Source organism: Centroberyx affinis, unplaced genomic scaffold (assembly GCF_046629955.1).
Source record: "Centroberyx affinis isolate AG114_WGS23_722 - 3 ecotype Tasmania unplaced genomic scaffold, CSIRO-AGI_Caff_v1 ptg000721l_1, whole genome shotgun sequence".
NCBI lineage: Eukaryota > Metazoa > Chordata > Actinopteri > Beryciformes > Berycidae > Centroberyx > Centroberyx affinis.
The window spans coordinates 75,978-96,349 of NW_027279338.1; the positions used below are offsets into that span (position 1 = coordinate 75,978).

At 39.1% G+C, this 20,372-nt stretch overlaps 1 pseudogene; it reads left to right on the forward strand.

Annotated features, from left to right (window-relative positions):
* The first annotated feature begins 17,329 nt into the window (after positions 1 to 17,329).
* Positions 17,330 to 17,453, forward strand: LOC139644326 (U2 spliceosomal RNA; annotated as a pseudogene).
* The last annotated feature ends 2,919 nt before the right edge of the window (positions 17,454 to 20,372 follow it).

A 20,372-nucleotide genomic window follows, 5' to 3' on the forward strand; every position in this document is an offset into this window, starting at 1 on the left:
CACTTATTTATTGTTTGACTTGTACTTTAAAAGGTAACTTGTATGTCTTAACTATGTGAAGTTTTTATGGAATCTGCTTGAAATGAGTCACAATAAATAAACAAAACAAAAAAAAAATCTGTCACCCTGTGGGGTGTTGTGGTATTTGTAGCTGTGCATGTTACTTGAGGACGGTTGTTTGTAACACTTTTAAACGCAGTTATTGCTGTAACCTTTAAGCTGTAATGCGTTTCATAGGTCTAGCAACTTTTTTTTTTCTATCGCAGTTGTTATCTTTGTGCCTGTCTGGTAACTCTGTGGTGTGTTGTGGGATTTTTTTGGTTGGTGCTGTTGTGTGCAGTTACACTGATGTATGTAGCCCTGTGTGAGTTAATTGGAGGTGTCTGTGACACTTGACTATGGAGTTTCAGCTTGATTATTTTGTTGCGCAACCATGAGTGGATAAATTGCACCGTTGTACTAAGGATCAGCTGATATACGGTGTTTAGATCTACAAGAAAATGAGCTGCAGCTTAGAAAAATGGACGAGGAAACTAGGAGATTAGTACGCTTAAAAGAGCTTGAGTTGGTGGTGGTATCTCCCTCTCCTGTGTCACAATCATGCACGTCTTTTGAGTTTGATGTAGATAAATGTATCCGTTTGGTGCCTCTGTTCCGTGAAAAAGACATTGATAACTATTTCATCTTGTTTGAGCGTGTGGCTACAACGTTAAAATGGCCCAGAGGTGTTTGGACATTATTGCTTCAGTGTGTACTTACAGGCAAGGTGCAGGAGGCATATGCCTCTCCTTATCTGAGCCAAGACTATGATAAAGTTAAGGCTGCTGTCCTTAGAGCGTATGAATTGGTCCCTGAGGCTTATCGACAGAAGTTTCGCTGGTTTAGGAAGTATGATAATCAAACATATGTGGATTTTGCTTGAGAAAAGGAGGGCCTTTTTAATTGCTGGTGTTCAGCGCAAGGGATGAAAACCTTTGAGCATTTAAGAGATCTGGTTGTAATGGAAGAGCTCAAAAACTGTTTACCTGAGAGGGTTTCTACTTACCTTAATGAGCAGAAGGTGGTTAAACCCTTACAAGCCGCTATTCTGGCGGACGAGTATGTTTTGATGCATAGAACTTCTTTCGATAGATCAGGTTCAGCTAACAGAGTCTCAAGCCCAGGCCACACCGCCTACCTCTACCTGTGCGTGACGGCTACCTCTCTGAACTGCTGCGGCTCACACGCCTGTGGTGTCCACACAGACAGCGTTGCTGCTGCAGCGCTGCCTTCCAGCCCTATCTTTCTACATTGAGTTTGTTTCTACGTGGTTTTTGTTTACCCTCGTTCAGAGAGAGAGAGAGAGAGAGCACACCGGAAAAATACTGCCCTTCACCTGATGTTCTTTTAACTTATTAATATAATATAATTATAGCCTATGTGGGGTTTCTGCTATGACTACCGTATTTCCACAATTAAAAGCCGGTACTCTGAATTTTACTCTGAATTTTCTACAACACGGTCCTGCAAATATTTAACAATAGAAGCCTTGTGTTAACAAATGAAGGGATTCTGTCCACAGAAACGTTAGAAGGCTTTTAATTTGAAACGGAAACAAAGTGTTGGGTAAAAAAAAATATATATATATTTTTTTCCATGTCTGTGACATATACTACAGATGTAGACATTGAAACTGTACTGAAAGGTGTAATGTTGTTGGTATGATGTCAATATGACTACACTGTAAAAACAAAAAAGTTGAGAAAACTCATAATTTCAAGGCAACTTACTGCACTAGATTTTTGAGTTTTGAGCCCAACTCAAACTCTTGAGTTTTGAAACAAGTTTTGCCAATTAATAATCTTTTGTTCAGATAAATTACTTTTCTTCTGTAGACAAACTTGACACGCAGAGTTTTACTTACTAAGAATTCCAAGTTATAAAAAGTTTTGCTGACTAATAATCTTTTGTTCAGATAAATTACTTTTCTTCTGTAGACAAACTTGACACGCAGAGTTTTACTTACTAAGAATTCCATGTTATAAAAAGTTTTGCCAACTAATAATCTTTTAAGATAAATTACTTTTCTTCTGTAGACAAACTTGACACGCAGAGTTTTACTTACTAAGAATTCCAAGTTATAAAAAGTTTTGCTGACTAATAATCTTTTGTTCAGATAAATTACTTTTCTTCTGTAGACAAACTTGACACGCAGAGTTTTACTTACTAAGAATTCCATGTTATAAAAAGTTTTGCCAACTAATAATCTTTTAAGATAAATTACTTTTCTTCTGTAGACAAACTTGACACGCAGAGTTTTACTTACTAAGAATTCCAAGTTATAAAAAGTTTTGCCAACTAATAATCTTTTGTTCAGATAAATTACTTTTATGTAAAAAAAAAAACCCTTGAAACTTGAGTTTTACGTACTAAGAATTCAATATCTCCAAATGTGTCAGGTGAACTCATTAATATAAATTAGGGTTATGAACTTAATCTTAAATTACAACTCCGAGAATGAAAAAAAAAGAAAGGTTACAGCTCAATTGAATGTTGTTTATGTTCAAATGTTTATTTGAACTAAAGCAGTAATGCAGTGCTTTTAACAATTGAATAAAATTGGTTTGTACAAGTCATGTTCGGTTGCAGGTGTTTGTGCAGAGGCACTTCAGTTTCATTTTAAAATTAAATTCAAACTAATCTAAACCACAGCAGAATAATTTTTGCCCTGCAAAAAATGACAAGTCCAGTTATTTCATCTTGTTTCCAGATCTATCAAGCTTATTTTATGATATTTTTACTCAAATTATCTTATTGCACTAGCAGATAATCTTGCTGGTTTCAATAAATTTGACTTGATTCATGCCAATATGACTTATTTCAAGAAATCATCATAAAACAAAGAAGGAAATATGGAAACAAGCATTCTCCAAGACAATTTCACTTTTACCAAGTAAATGCCCTGAAACAAGTTACATTCTCCTGGGGAAAAAAAGTCACATTTGTTGAAACCGGTAAAATTATCTGCCAGTGCAGCAAGATGATTTCACAGAAAAAAAACACTAAAATAAGCTTGATCAGTCTGGATACAAGATAAACTAAACAAGTTTGTCAGTTTTTGCAGTGTGATTTGTTACACTATCAACACACTGTAATATTCAACAAGTCAAAAACACGTCCAAAACATTGTGACACATACAACGCCTATGTCAAAGCCACAAAGCAACCTATAATTAGGAGCGTTGCATGAAGAATCTAAAACAATCTCCTAAGCTAACGGCTTGTATTTAGCGTCAGCATCAGCAATAATATCATTTATAACTGTACTTACTACCTTCCATTTTTTTTTGTGCAAACAGCACAGCACCAGCCAACCAGCCAACCATTCATAAACAATACCATCTTATGGCAGAACAAACAAACAAAAACTGGCACTGGCAGATAATCTTGCTGGTTTCAATAAATTTCACTTGATTCATGCCAATATGACTTCTTTCAAGAAATCATCATAAAACAATGAAGGATATATGGAGACAAGCATTCTCCAAGACAATTTCACTTTTAGTAAAACTTAAGTAAATGTCCTGAAACAAGTTCCATTCTCCTGGACAAAACAGTCACATTTGTTGAAACCAGTAAAATTATTTTGCATGAAGAAGCATGAAGAATCTAAAACTAACCTAAGGGCTTGTTTTTGGCGTCAGCATCAGAAATAATATCACTTAAAAAACTACCTTCCATTTTTTTGGTGCAAACTTCTGCCAGGAAATGTAAACTTCAAACAATGCCAGGTTTTGGCAGAACAAAACAGTCCAGTCTTTAGCAGAGTTAAAGCAAGAGCTTTGTTTTCAAGCTCCTGACGCACTGTGTGCATGTAGTGGAAAGTTCCATGAAGATATGCTGAATTACTTCAAAGGTGTATTTCAGTTCGGGTGGGAACTCCATGTTCATTGCATACAGCAGGCCGAAGAGGTAGGCCAAGGCAGTTGGCAGGTCTCTTAGGTCTGTAAGAACAACGGCCTCTTCCAGCACAACAGCGACATTCTGGATGCTGGGCAGCGAGGTAGGGGCATCATCATCCTCCAGGACAGTGAGGATACTAATTCTGACTCCTCTGGTCTGGCTTTCGTCTGGATCGGTTTCCTGGTGAAAACATGAAGTGGTACCAAATTCAGATTGAGTGAACATTTGGGCAGCTGTGATTCATCAACATCAAAGACTACTGTGGCGCACCGCCACAGTTTCACGTCATTGAGAAAGAAATTTTGCTGTTCTGCTATTAGTAGTAGTTTTATTATTGTTTTAGCGGTCTTTTCCTTCATAAAGCTCAGTCTCCTCTCAAAGGGCTGTCCCTCCTCCCTGCTTCGGCAGGTGCTAAACACACCCCCATCGCAATATGTGTGCGATGAGACACGTGCATACACATGCACTCACAAACTACGCAATACTACGGACATCTCGAATGAATAGAGCACAAGCCACGACCTGGAACGCATTAAGAGGTGAGTAAGTTCGTAAAACATAAGTTGCAGACAAACACAAAAATGAATACAGGGTTCCTACACCTTTTCCAAAGACAAATTCAAGCACTTTTCAAGCATTTTCAAGCTTTTCCAGTACCTTACAGCCGTGGTAAATTACATATTTATATACATATATATACTCAAAATGATTATTTCACTTCTTCATCACATTAAATCAGATGTTATTGTGCTATAAACTACCAAAATTATGTTTCACATTTGAGTGAAAACGGTGACAAAACTACTCATCATTCACCCTATTTTGGAATCAAAAAGGCGACTGTCACCTAAAGGTGACTAGTTTGCATCCCTGCTCAATGCTTAACATATAATTGAATTAACACTTCCATGACAGTGTCAAAAAAACTGAACATTATAGGCATCATAAAAGTACACTTTATGGCAGAACAGTTGTATTGGATTGTAGTATAGTAGCAAGAGATGATGACATGACAAGAAGGGGGTAAATGAAGCGGAGTCTGTAGCTTATTTTACATTTCCAAACTACGTTACCGTTAACATTAGCCATCTCATTTAAAGGTAATGTTAGCTGCCTCTTACATTGCATATTCCATAAATGAACGTGCCGTAATTGACATGCAATACTAGTACTCAGGGATTAAAGCAAAAAAAAATCTTCTGACTGAAATTTTTTTTTCAGGCCAAGTCATATTCCCCATCTACAATTTGTAAAACAAGTTACAGAGGAGGCCCGCACATTAGGGCCCTTAGCCCTCGACGCCTGCTAAACAAGTAAAATTATGAGATTTCAGCACCACCACACACTATGTGATACACAAATTTTCGCACAAATTTTCTTCAGAAAATTTAACCTTTTCTAGTTAGATTATTGTGCTTTGTTTATATGAGAGCTAATTGTACTGATGGCCACCAAGTGAAGCTATTAATTTTTTTACCAGTAGGAGACTCTGCACACTACATCTACTGTGGATCAAAGAGTGAAGTCCCTTGTAGCCCATGTTGAGAGAAACACCTGTAACTTCACCGTGGCTAAACGGGTTTCAACAGGCTACTGGAGGGACACATGTTGTTACCTCCCGGTCATATTATAAAAACATAGGATAATAGCGCATTCACGGTCAGGTTGGCCCAGACATGGTGCTATTTTGTTTAGCTAGCAAAAGTTAGCGAGTTAACTAGCTTTCAGGTCAGTAAACTGCCTTACCGCAAATCCCAAGAGCTGTTCCGATTCTGACCGGTATGTCACGTTTCTTTTCAACATTTTTAGAGGCAATGGCCTTTGTAAACAGTGCCGGGTTCCTCTGGACTTCTGTCATCAGTTCCTCAGCAGCAGCTCCGTCACTGCAGTGAACTAATGAATTCTCCCAACCCGTCCTTTGTAGAACTCTATCGAATCGCAGTATGAGTGAAAATCCAACGTGACTGTATCCCAACGTTCATGCGACTCAGCCATTATTTTTAGCTGCATGCTTACACTCTATTTTTTGCTGTATGTTTACACCCTTTACTTAAACAAAACAGGAGATGATGAGAAACAGCCAACATCAGAGGTAACGTAGCATGGTAATAGTAGAGCAAGAGCGAATTTTTAGGAAAACATAGGCTTGTTTGCATTTATAATATGCAGCCATGACTGCGTTGCTTACAAAACTAGTAGGCTAATGTAAATAAAATAACATTATTAAAAGAACATTATAACATTATAGCCTACAGCCATAGCCTATCTGAAATGGACATGGGGAGCCAAGGCTACATTATCAACATTCTAGTCAAAAGACGGATTAGGCATTCGAGAATATTATGGCCTAACGAGAAATATAGGCTATATACCTATAATTACCGACATCCAAGTAGATTGTATGCCAATAATCAGCTACCTATCACCTGGTAGCGCGATTCCTAAATCCTGTAACACCCCCCTCCCCTCGCTTTTTTTCCCCCTTCGGATCTACACTGATCTCACACATGTCCTCTCTGGAATCCAATTGACGGAAATCCGTCGTAGCGACGCAGAACTTTAATCCCTGAGTACTACCATATTGTATCACCCTCGATCCCTCCCGAAAAAATCATTTCTTTAGCCTGCCGCAGGCTAATAAATGATCCTTCAGTGTGACATGTGTAATGTAATGTTATTTAACTTATTAATATATTTAAATTTATTTATTAAGCTGGTTTGAGTTATTTTTCTGAAATAGCAAATACATTGCTATAATCGTAGTTTAGCTCAACGATTTCCCCATAGGGAGATTTTTCATCTACTAATTTTTTGTCAAATTAGATCGAGTTGCTTCAGGTTTAGGTGTAGTTTGTCAAACTGAAATGGCGCTCGTCTGCAATGAAGGGCAGTCCTGGCGTTACAATCAAGCGCTTCCAATCCTTCATCACACGGTGTGCTACTGGACTGAAAGGAACTGCATTAAGACGGCTCTGACTGAGTTTTCCACCTAACAATTGTGGTGATGGGAGCACGCAGCAGTGATTTTATTCCGACTCAGACTTTTTCCATTGTAATCTACTGTAAGGTCAGCATAAGTTTGGCTAACACCACATATAATTAATTTCCAGTCCTGGGTATCACTATCACTTTTTGGATGAAAACTTATTTTTAGATGCATAGATTAAAATAATCGATGAATCGATTACTCAAATCATCATTAGTAGCAGCTGTAGTGATTATCTTGAGATTTTGGGCTATATTTCAGAGCAAACCCCTTCCCAAAAATCATAAGCACAGAAAAGGCTAAACAGTTTGCACATGGCAGCTAAGGCGCACCTGTGATTGAGGGAATTTTTTGAATCTCCTACTGTACTCACCAGACATGTCCTGAAAAGCTTGTTTGAATCTTCACGAAGAAACAGGGGTAAACCTTCCAGGGATGTTGTCCTCCTGTGTCGTGCAATGTCAGTCAAATCAGAAAACAACAGAAACCAATAGTCTATTGGTTAGAGCAGTGATGACCGTTTAGCTTTAAGTGCGAAAAGAAAACAAAGACTGGGCCATGGAGGTGTAAATTCCAATAATAACTAGAAAGCTACATTTCCTGGAGGAAATGTGTGGGCTAGCCGTACAGCACTAGACCCTAGCCAAAATTCAGGAAAAAACACCTAAATTAACATACCCAAAATTAATCAGGAATAGCTCCTCAACCATAAGGCCTATATGCCTATATGCTTCTGGTCTCCTTTGAAAGGTAAGAAGCTAAGGAATATGAATCCATTGTAAACCTGTATCTATTACCAGAGTATTCCAGAGTAAATGGAGATGCAATAAATGAAAAAATAAGATCAATGAAATGATCATTAATAATGTTTAACTATATAACTATAATTTATGTTATTTTATCATTCGTTTGTGTAATATAAAATCATTTGTTTATAAATTATATATTGTATCATAGCTTTTTACCCTTTTTACTGTCTCTTATCAGCTATGATACAATATATAATTTATAAACAAATGATTTTATATTACACAAACTAATGATAAAATAACACAAATTATAGCATTACTAATAATTAGTAAACATTATTAATGATCATTTCATTGTTTGTTAACAGTAAAATAACTATTAACTAAAGTTTAATTAACTATCAATTTACCATTTATTAATGATGGTTATTATAAAGTGTTACCAGATTTTCATCCTCACCTAGTATATAATGCAACTCTAACAGTAAATTTGATAAAAATACAATAAAATACAACATTTATGATATAATGTATAAAGATATACTCAGGTGGTCTCCATGGTTTGGCCAATTGGGTATCCAAAGTGTCCATCTGTGCTTTTAGTGTTTTCTGACTATTTACTGGGAATTTTACTTCAAAATACTATTTATTTCCATATAGCCATGTTACAAATAACAGAAATCTCCCAAAACATATAACATAACTGAAATAGTAATAAACACAATGAATATTGATCAAGTTTGATCAATATTAAAATAATATTAAAATGGATCAGTCTTGCCTGTTCATCAAGCTTGTCCAGGAGGTTTTCCATCTCTCGACCAAGGGCTCCCTTCCTGGCACGGTACAGTCTAATCAGTCGAGGAGAGTAGTTGTCCAAGGCCGCTCTAAAGGTCTCCAATAGCTCCTTGGTGGTGACACGGTAGAACTCCTCACAAATCTGTAAAACACAAAAACAATGACACATTTAGGTATTAAAATAGGGACTTTTGCTGATCATTATGTTGACAGACTTCGCATATATAGTACGGCTGAAAGAGACAAAAAATCTGAAGTGTGATTATTTGACAGAATATTACAATTGAGATTTAAATAAGACAATGGCTGACACTGTACTCGTCCTACCTTTGAAAAGCACTTAGAAACACAAATTGAGAAAAATAAATATTGAAATAATGACACAAAAATTCTGTCTTTAGAAAACAGTGCAGGCCATCTCTCCTGGATGTCCGACACCATGGGCTGCACTTCCACAATCTCCTTTCTCCTGAGGGAGAATGTGAGGTCCATCTTCTGTCTGATGAGTGCCACGTCTTTATTTCTCTTTTTCATTTCATCCACCAGGGCACGTCTTTGGTCTTCTCCTCGCTTTGGTTTTTTCAAGGAAAACCTACCCTCGTCACCATCCTCCTCCCTCCCTCTTTTCCTGTTTACAATTACCTCATTACAGCCAGCTTGACGCAGCTTTGACCGGTAGTTGCCAAGCTTGTACTTGATGCTTGTTGTCCTGCCACTATATCCTGTGCCAGTGCCAGGCTCCTTGAGGCATGGATGTTTAATGACAAGTTCAGTAGCAACTGATTCAACTTGATGTTTGTCAGGGTAGGCTTTCAGGGCAAATATGTCCCGTGCGATCTTGTCCAGAATTTCCATCTTCATGTCCCTTGTTACATTGAGACCTTTGCCTGTTTTTTCATAGATCTCATTGCCCTTGCACAGCTTCAACTCCACATCATATGAGAAAGGGGGTATTGGAAATGGAGAAGGCCACTGTGAGGTGCTTCGCAAATGGCTCAGAATAAATGAAGAGCTGTGGGTAGAGGTTGGCGAGCTGATGCTGGCTGTATCAGGAGAAGAGATGGAGGAAATGGATGCATTGGACTGTGCTTCTGATTGATCATTATTCCATAGAATGTGCAAGACAACCCGTTCTGCCGGCAACTCTGAAATGTCCACCAAGTTACAAAGTGCATTATCAAAATCCGGGTCTTCATATTGTAGGGAAAATCTACCTTCAAGTTGGAGTGTTTCTTGTAGTTCATTTTACGGATGCTCTACAGATTCTGGTGTTTGAGGAAGCTGAACTTTCCGGATGAGTTTTGGGGATATCTTCACTCGCAATAACACAGCCTGTGAAAATAAAGTGACAATAAAAAATTAACTGTATAAACTGAGCTCAGAAATGATAACTTAATTTTTTCTTCTTACAAATGTCAATTTATTTTATATTGCATAGAAAATGACTTCAATGCATGTAATGTCAGCGTTAGTCAATGTTATGCATCAGTACTGTTCACCACAAGAGAGCGCTTGTCGCTTGTATTTTGAGCAGCAGTTCCCATTTATTAATGCCTTCTACCAAGCGGCCAAAACCGCAGGTCAATTTTGAAACCAATAAGGAAGGGGCAACAAGCAGCAATTCGTCTAATGTCCATTAGAGGACAGCTCCAACAAGACTCCAAACACAGCCCAACTCCATGCAAGTCAAATGGACCACAACCCAACTTCTCACTCAAAATATACAGTCAATAAATATTTTCAACAAGAGGTTATGGCCTCAGTAGCTAATTTCACTTCTTCTAATATGTGTCCTTGATAAGATTTTCTAAATAATTGTTAACGGGATATGATGGATATAAAACAGAGTTGTTTTCCTACTGATTGACAGGTCGCCTGTCCAGTGATTGACAGATCACCGATTATGGGACAATAGTCGGCGGAGCTGCGACTCCAGGGACAACCCTTGGCCTCTCTTTGACTCCCTCTGCCTTCAAAAAATGTCAGCATGGCAGCGACCGTAAACCCAATCCCCAGGCTTCAAAACGGCATTTTTGTTGTCTTTGGTTCTACTAAGTCAAAACACTGCCATTTGAATGGAAATGAATAATATACAAGTCCCTACAACAAACGACTTCTGCTTTTTGCTAATGTTAGCAGCTGACTTTGGATGTGTCAAATCAAATATGACAGCCTCTTACTACTCCTGAGCGGGTAGTTTATTTTACCACAAAACCAGAGGGATATGATACAGGGTCAGGGTTTACATACCATTATATTCAATGCAGCAGGCATGTCCTCGGGGTCACCAGCACCTTTCCTCCTACTGGGTATGCAGCCAATGGGTGGTAATCGTTCAAAGCCTCTGGATCCAGGATTTCTATCTCTGCGTAGTTGCTTTCAACAAGTTGGTAAGACCTGTAATGTTCCATGAACCAGGAAGAGAGCTTTGTAGAGACAAATGACACTTTGTCAAAGTTTACCACAATGGTAAGTATCCTGTAGAAGTCTGGTAGTCCACTGCATTGCCCAGCAGATATCATCATGCCCTTAACATACTGGGTCCCATACAAATGAATATCTTTGGCAAGGGACACTGTGTCTTGATGCGGATATGTTCTTTCGATCGCCGTCCTCAGTGTTTCTTCCAATGACGATGTTTTAACCAAGTCAACAGTGCCAATATACAGTTTTGGTCTGAAAAGATTTTGGCCATCAAGGTGGTATTTGCTGATGTTTAGAAGAGAGTGTAAGAAGCACATTCTTGAAGTTATGAACATCACGCACCACTTTTTTGAAGAAGCTATGCTTAGACTCAAATCTCATAGTCCATAATTCCACTAGAGGTCCAAAGCAGCGTATGAGATGTGGACAATGTTCGATAAAGTGGTGCTTTGGCCGCAAGTTAAAGTCAGGAAAACTATCAATAAGCAACTTCCGGTGGTCAGATATTTTACTCTCCAAGTAACACAGTATTTCCTCTGAAATTGTAGTAGAGACAACAATCTCAACAATCTCTTTAAGGTCCATCAATATTTCCCATGAGGGCTCCTGTTCTGGTATACTGCTGCCAATCATAAGAGGGAGTAATCGTAATAGTGCCCAATTTTCGTGTCCATTGCCACTGACACTTCCCTTTGCAAAGCTTGCTTTTGTAAGTTGCTGTGGCTTGTTGACCCTATCAGAATACTTATATGGGAACGATTTTATGCGGTTATTCAGTCCATCAAATGTAATGAATCCTTTTCTAATCAGTTCTTTCAGACACAATGATAATTCTACTGGGATAACACCTTCAAAAAAGTCATGTAAAATATCTGGGGGAAATCCAGTAACTGTATGGAAGTATGACAGATGCTTACTCAGTACACATTCCCCTTTAACACCATTCACACTTTGCTTATCACTAGCTTCAAGCTCCACCACAAAGGTGTTGTGTTGCTCTACAGTTCTTAATGGAAAATCTCTTGCCTCAATAATTCCAATTTGGTCTCGACTAAGCAAACAAAATCTGCAAATCTTATCAACATTGAAAGATTCCTGAAAGCCTGCAAGACTATGTGCGCCAAGGTTATCTGCAGACACAGAATACTGTTCCCTTTACAAACTTATCTAGAACCTCCACAAACACCCCCTCTTGTTCCAGAGACTTTATATCCTTAATTAGTGGATAAAGAAATGCATCATACCCAAACAGTTTCACATCAGCACTCTTTCCAAGAACAGCCAGCTGAATTAAGGGTAGACTAGAGCGAAACTTGACTGGTAAATTGAGAATAACCCAATACACAGCAGTGATCTTATGAATTTTTCTAGATGTCCCCAAGGGATTACATACTTCAAAATCATCAATATAGAGCCCTATAGAAATATTTGTCTCTTGCACCCCCAAAAGCTTATTGTCTTTTAAGTACTGACCATCTTGAAAGGATCTGTACTGGCCGGTTAAATGTTCTTCATTGAACACCAACTTATCTAAAAAGTCTGGCCGTCTCAATAAATCCTCTAGAACTTGAACAACTGAAACATAAACAAAGGCATTTTTATGGGTCCTGTCATATGTATATTCAGTTGGTTCAATTACAGGAAAGTGCTCCTTGAAATGTAAATTCCTCCTGTGATCAGTGGACAATGCGCCTTTTGTTTCAGTAGCTAAAATTAGTGGATTTGTTTTGAAGATTGCCTCATTAATTTCTTGTACAACACCATCATCAATTTCAATATTATGTTTAGTAAGCACCTCTTTGATTCTTTGAAGGGAATGAAATTTGGAAAAGTGCAGAATATCATGAAATTCTTCAACAACTTTCTGTAATGCACTTTTAGAAACATGTAACACTGTTTGCATGCACAGAAAAAGAGATGCAAGCTTGTGTTCAAGAGTCTCAACATCTACATGCTTTTGAATCTCCCTTAGAGTATGATTTTTGTGCTTTCTACTTCTGTGAGAACTGAAGCTTTTAAGATTGTTTGTTTTAAATGCACACCTTAGAAAGGGGCAATGCACAGTCTCTTGATTTTTTAAATGATGTCCAAGATGAGCAAGGAACTTGCGTTCACTACATATGTCTCTAAATTCACATAATTCGCAAACAAATGTTGACTTCTCTTGCCTTTTGACTATACTGCTATGTGATCTGGAAAGGTGTGATTTTAGTGTGCCAGGAGTTTTGAAGGTACACACACAGTCACTGTGAACACAGGGCCAGTGTGCTCCTCTTCCGTGTCGCAGTTGGTGGTGCCTCAGAAGAACTTCTTGACTGGAGCTGACAAACTTGCAGAACTTGCACTTCATAAGTTAACTGAAATGAGAAAGCAATACGAGGCAAACAAATTAGCTAATTTACAATTTGTGGATTTGTGCAACAGCTCACGGCACCCCCCTCACACACCTCTACTTTTATACTCCTTCAACTGCACTAGGTCACTTTAATCCCAAGAACCTGCCACTGGCAATGTAAAACAATACAATACAGTATGTGCACTTTACTCTGTGCAATATCCTAGTTCTCATCTAGCTATTTCATGAATTTTTCCCGTTTTCACCAGCACAGTTGTTGTATTCAATTATCATTCAATCTTCAGTCACTTCACGTAAATTAATCTGTTTGAATTTCTTTTATCGTATTCATAACCTCTTAGCTCACTGCTCTTACTCACTCCACTTAGCTCCGACCAGTTGCTGTTTTAGAGTTCGGGACCGCTGCGTGGCTTAAAGATATACAATGATTTAGCAGTGGTTTTGCTTGCAGCCGCACACACCTACTGCCAGATGGTTGACACCCAGAAACGCCTCAAAAATTTTAAAGAAATGAGAAAATCCAGGCAGAAGGCAAACAAACACACCTTCACAGACTACCAATGGACCATAAGTAATGAGTGAGTAGGATAATTTTTTGGATGAGTTCATGCCATTTCTGCCTAGTATGCCTTTAACCCTTGTGCATCACTAGGGAAATTTTTGTCTTTTTCATTTTTCGATAATTTTGGCTGTGTTAATGCATATGGCATAAATTTTGGCAAGGGTGTGTATTTTTTGCTTAATTTTGGAATTTCAACCTCAGCTCCTATAATAAGTCTACACTGTGTACACAAAATAGTGCCTTTGAGGACCTTAGAGGACAAAAATGTCCCATTGAAACCCATTACAACTGCATTTTTTGATCCCACTGCCATTACAGCATAAAATAATGCATTCTATTATATTAGGCTTTCATTTCATACAAAAATGTATTTGCCCCATAGGCCAAACATGAGAAAATGGCTCCATCTGGTGAAAAATAGTAAAAACTACAATTTTGAAGCCAGGAGTCCAGATTGAAAGCCTGATATAATAGAATGCATGATTTTATGCTGTAATGGCCGTGGGATCAAAAATTATGGTTTTAATGGGTTTCAATGGGGACATTTTTGTCCCTAAGGTACTTAGAGGGTAGTTTTTTTTATCTGACACTGCACAAAAAATAATAACATATCAAAATCAATGTTGTTGCTAATCATCGACATATCCCAGACTGTGATAATCCAAAAAAAAAATTCCTCCTAGCATTTAGTATATGGAAAATAATTCATTTGTTGTGTTTTTTAAATAAAAAAACAACAGTGGTATTATGTAAACAAACTGGCATTTAAAGGGTTAAAATTCTGAAAATGAATGAATATTTGGTGGTTATGATCAGGATTGATGTTGGTTAAAAGATTTAACTCAGTAAAATTGGAAAAAAATATTAATATATAGTATTTTTATAGCAGTTTTAGGAAGGGGACATTTTTGTCCTCTAAGGTCCTGAGAGGGTAGCTTTTTAAAGTGAGGCACAAGGGTGAAAGCTAGGGGAGGCAATTTATTTTACAACCATTTTGATAATATTTGTTGAAAATCTTTTTACATAAATCAAATGCTCTGAGAAAAGGTCTGGTCTCTGTACCTGTCAGGGCGTCTGGATCTCAACAACCAAATGGGACAGATCTTCTGCGAGGAGGCGTCCCACCCCTCCCTGTCAATCACACGCACACAGCCGAGTCCTGCATGCCCTGCAAACTGCAGAAACAAAACAAATAGCCTATATTCAGCCACATTCAGGTCAAACAATCCCTGTTAGGTAGCTATTGTAGCTATGGCTTTGACACAGTGGGAGCTAATTGATGTGACAAAAAAAATGTTTTTTCCAACAAATGTATTAATTACAATTAGACTGAGCTAGCAGAATTGAGGTTTGTAATTTATCAAGTGTGGCCAATGCTTAGGACCCTGGCTCTACCAATGTCTATATCACAATGCGTTTTTGTAACCTTAATAGACAAAAAATATTTTAACTGGCGAATGTTTTAGTTACAACTAGATTGATCTAGCAGGGCTGTACTGTGTAAAGAAAATTTCAATTTATTAAGTTTGCCCCCGCTCTCATGCAGCCTGAGCCTCCTTTGAAGGGAGCAGTTAAGGAAGGGAGGGGGGGGAGCAGAGGAGGGGGATTTTCTTGTTGTGTACTTTCAAATTGTCGCTCATTACTTCAAAGTTGCCTACCCAGCTTTAATGTGAAAACAGCTTAAGCAGGCAAAGAAATATTTACCAATTAAAAATTAATTTTTTTCCCCCTACTTAAGGCACCATTTCGATATAAGCTCATTAAGCCACGTCAACTATATTTTCATTATATTAATTTCTTAAAAATTCAAATCAACGTAATTGTTAATTTTCTTTTCACCATTGCTGGTTCTTATGATGCTGTATACTATGAAAAACATCAAATTCATTCATCAACGTTAAAAAATGTTTCCCTCCTTAAGCTGTTTTCACAGTAAGCCTTTCAGAATGTCCCATGTGCATGTGCCTGCTAGCCCGCCTTCTGGTGGCTAATGGAAGATGAGGCCTTATACCAACCATTAGCAGAAAAATTGCAGCACTTCAATGTAAAAGTGCACCATGCAAAGAAAATACATTCTCGGTGTCTTAGGTTTCTTAGGTCTCTCTTAAACGTGGCTGTCCACCATGCAGATTACTTTCACAAGCAACGGTTACACTGTCGGAATTAAAATGTCGACTTTTAAATGGGAAAGCACTCGCTAGCTTTTATTAGCATACGCTAATAGCTGCTAGCCGTGATGTTATAGCATCGCGGCTAGCGATGCTATAACATCAAGTTCTTGCTGCCCCTGCGTTTCAATACACTCCATATCAAAAAAATTAAATTGGTCAAAACCGCTGACTATGAATAGTTCTATTTCATTCTTCCTTACCAATATGCACCAACTAATGCAAGCAGCCATGGGGCTACCTCCATGTGCTACATAGCTAACGTAGCAATAATTTCAATTGCCGAAGCAGGCTAGATTACGTAAATTTACACATGTAATTACAGCAAAACAGCGATCTCTAAAATTATTTCGATAAAAACACTCACCTTCTATGGACTACTTCCACGTCACAGAGAGCTGCAGTCACTGGGAACATGGCAAAAAGATGGAAGATGGTAGTGGAAACTCCCTGCACAATCATTTGGGAGACCCCGTTGTAACCAAGGCGTCCAAATGAGCATGCGCAAAGTAGTTGGCCAAGCCCCACCTGGAGTCTGACTCAAATATGCCTGTCTTCCCAACAGCAATATTGTAGTGGGCCCAACTTTTCACGAGGAAATTAATACGTTTAGTTGTAACAAATAATTTTATTTAGTTGACAGGGCAATTTAATATTTTTTGTTTAATTTACTCAAAAATCACATTAAGGCGAGCAATTTCAAGTTTTCGTTTTTAGAGTGTACCAACAGATCGTTTTCCCTGTCTATATTTGCTGAGAACCACACGCGTCATGCTGAAAAAATAGGCAACACGCCAAATCTCTAAATGAGCCACAGCCACGCCACGCCTGAGCCGCGCTGCTCACGCTGGCTGTGTGGCTGCTCTAACCTGTTAACATGGGCACCGAAATTAAAAGCAACAGGTTCCGCGACGCACACGTGCCGCTCACACAGGCGGTGTGGCCCGGGCATCAGAGCGTTTTGACGCAGATTCCAGGGGCCATAAGCCTTCATTGAATTTCACTGTCAACGCTGAGGTGAGGTAGTAAGGAGAATGTATTGCAGGAAGTGTGGCACACCATTGACAACTGCTTCTCTCTGAATAAAAAGAACAACAAGTTCGTTAAATCTGTCCTCACTTGATGCTCTTACTGGTAGTGGGGAGTCTGAACTTGAGATTTATTCTCCGTTTTTGATGCAAGGTTGGGTGTCTTTGGCTGGTGGCTCTTCCAAGGTACCCGTTACCATATTGATCGTACCATATTGATGGTAAAATACTGTGACACCCCGACGAGGACGGACTGGACCGGACCGGACCGGACCGGACCGGAGGGGTGGCCTTGTGCTACCAACGGCAAGGGGTTATCACTTCTCGGCCTTTTGGCTAAGATCAACTGTAGTATCTGTTCTTATCAGTTTCGCAGATCGCTTCTCGGCCTTTTGGCTAAGATCAAGATCATATGCCAGGTACACTCATGGCCACGTTTTCTTTGGCGATGGCAGCATCGGCCACTATGCAGTCGGCAAGAACAATGGCCGGACTGAAAAACACATTGTGTTTTGTATGGAAGACGGAAGACAAAGTAATTGATAGACTGGTGTTTGGAAGAGAAATCCTCTTCAGTGCCTTGAAGATGAAGCCAGATGACATTTTCTGCCTCCAACAGAATACGACAGAAAGTTTTTACGATGTCTCTTTCTACACCAGCACCCGGATGGAAGAGGCACAAGATTTGGCTAACCAGCAAGCAAATTCTACGCTGAAAAATTTTCAGGTCGTCTCTTTGGCAAGAAATAACAACCGCATCGTCACTGTACACATGTACAACCCATGGGTGTCAGAAGAAACAGTAAGATATTTCCTCAATAAGTACGTGCCTGTCTTGCCTGGAGTGAGGGAAATAAAAGATGCTTTAGGAATATGGACTGGGAAAAAACAATTTAAAATTCAGCTGAGAGAGGACAGAAACGGCCATGATGGCTATCTACACCCGCCCGCCGCTTCGCTATAGGAGCAGACCGCGGTTTCTTAATCTACTAAGGTCAACCAAGGTTCTGCCGAAAGTGTAACACATATGGACATGTAGCCGAAACATGCACACAAGTACAATGCAGAAACTGTCACGTTATTGGGCACACAATGAAAGACTGCCAAGCAGCAAAGAAATGTAATCTATGCGGCTCGTCGCAGCATTTGGCTAAAGACTGCCCTAAGCCAAAGCCATATGCAGCAGCGGCGAAAAACAACATAGCGGCCCCCATGGAAGACCATATGCTCAGAGACATTGAAGATGTAATGCGTGAACTTGTGACAGAGAGAACGGCGAAGACGGCAGTACCCGATGAGGACATCACAGACAAGGAACGAAGAAACGAGCAGACTGGTAAAATGAAGGATGCAACGGTAGAGATTATCCAGAGCAGCGAGGACGGACGAGAGTGGACGACGGTTCCTGGTGAAAAAAGACGGCGGAAGAAAGGGAAGATAATCAGCCCAAAAACAACACCAGAATATAACAGCCAGGGATTACGTGACGAGCAGAGGGGACAAAGGAAAGGGGAGAAAGAAGACGTCACTGGAGAGACTGTGTCGGGGACCTGCCTCTCATCATCTGAGGAAAGTAGCGGGATATCTGCCAGTGGCAGGCAAAATTCCCAGGTAAAAGAGGACAAAGCAAGTAAAAAGAAGGTGAAATTTAATGAACTGTTTCCCGAACTGCCACCACTCAGTGATAACTCTCCATAGTTTTTTTTGTCAGAAAAATAGTCATACAGTCAGATCTTTGTACTGATTTTTGGTTCAATAAGGGTAACGGAATTTTTATAAACCCACATTTAGTAGTAAGATAGATATAACTACAAACGCTAGGGGGCTTCAGAACAAAGCTAAAAGGGCATCAGTGTTTACATATATAGCCTCCCTAAACTTCACAGTTTGGTTCATACAAGAAGTACATCTAAAAGATCAAAAAGATATTTCAACCTTTTCAAGAGGGTTTAAAGGAGACTTGAGATGGAGTCTGGGTGGGCTTTAGTTCAGTTCAACTTTATTATGATCCCAGAGGGCAATCGTTTCGCAGGCCAAAAACAACACAGCAATAGACAACACAAAGAACAATACAAAAGTTAAAAAAGACATAATCAAACACACATCGCAGTGAGTTGTAGTCTAGGGTAAAGTGCATTACAGTAAAGCATTACTACAGCAAAGTGCGAGTGCCTATCTATTTAACAAGCTAATAGCTGTTAGAACAAATGAGTGCTTGTGTCTGTTCAACCCGGTCTCACGGCAGTTCGTGAAATAGTCACGAAAATGTGATCTATTGATTTGTGTACATGGACACGATTTAGCAATTTGTTCGTGAAATTAACACGTAATTAACACCTAAAAAACGTGCCTCCACCACGACCTGAATTACGTTCCTCCACCACGAATTTGAAAACGTAAATTTTGGCAAATAAAACTACTTGTGTTACGGTTAGGCAACTAAAACAACTTGGTTAAGGTTAGAGAAATGGTTTGGTCATGGTTAAATAAGAAAAACGTTCGTTAAAAATTTACATGTGGCTTACGGTTGAAATGTACTTTGAACACGCTGGGAATCGAACCCCGGTCGTCGGCATCGAAGGCAAACGTATACGCCCATCCACCACCCCGACCACAACACCCTTATTGGCCACCGTTTTATTTCAATGTCACACTACTTCCTGAGTCCCGACTGACAGAAAAAAAAAGAAGTGTTGCAGGCACGAAAGATACTTCCAATTGAAATATATTAGTTTGAAAGTCGTGCTGAGTGTCACGAAAAAAATTGCAAAATCGTGTCCATGTACACGAATCAATAGATCACATTTTGTGACTGTTCCACGCACTGCCGTGAGACCGGGTTGGTCTGTTTTAATCCTTGGTACCTTGAAACGGACACCTGAGGGGAGAGTCTGGAATTCTGAGTGTAGTGGGTGGTCATCATCAAGAAGGATGGCATGGGCTTTATTCCTCAGGGGTGAGCATATTATGCAGTAAGAGAGATTTAAAAATAGTGGGCAGTTTTGCTTTGGTTCAGGGGAGAGTCCTGGTGGTTGATGCGGACTGGAAAGTTTTAAAATTTAGATTTATAAATATATATGCTTATACAGAACCCAAGGCCAGGAAAGAAATGTTCAACCACATGGATGCAGACTTTATGACAACAGAACAATAATCTGGGCAAGTGATTTCAGTGTTGACCTGGACAAAGGTAAAGATTGTCTACAGGTCAGAACCTTAATTTAAGACTACAGCTTAATTGATGTCTACAAAGAGGCACACAAATGTGACCCAGGATACACTTGGGAAAACAATAGAGGGGCCAAAAGTCGGCTAGATTATGTATTCATACCTAATACACTTAAAATAAGAGCAGGATG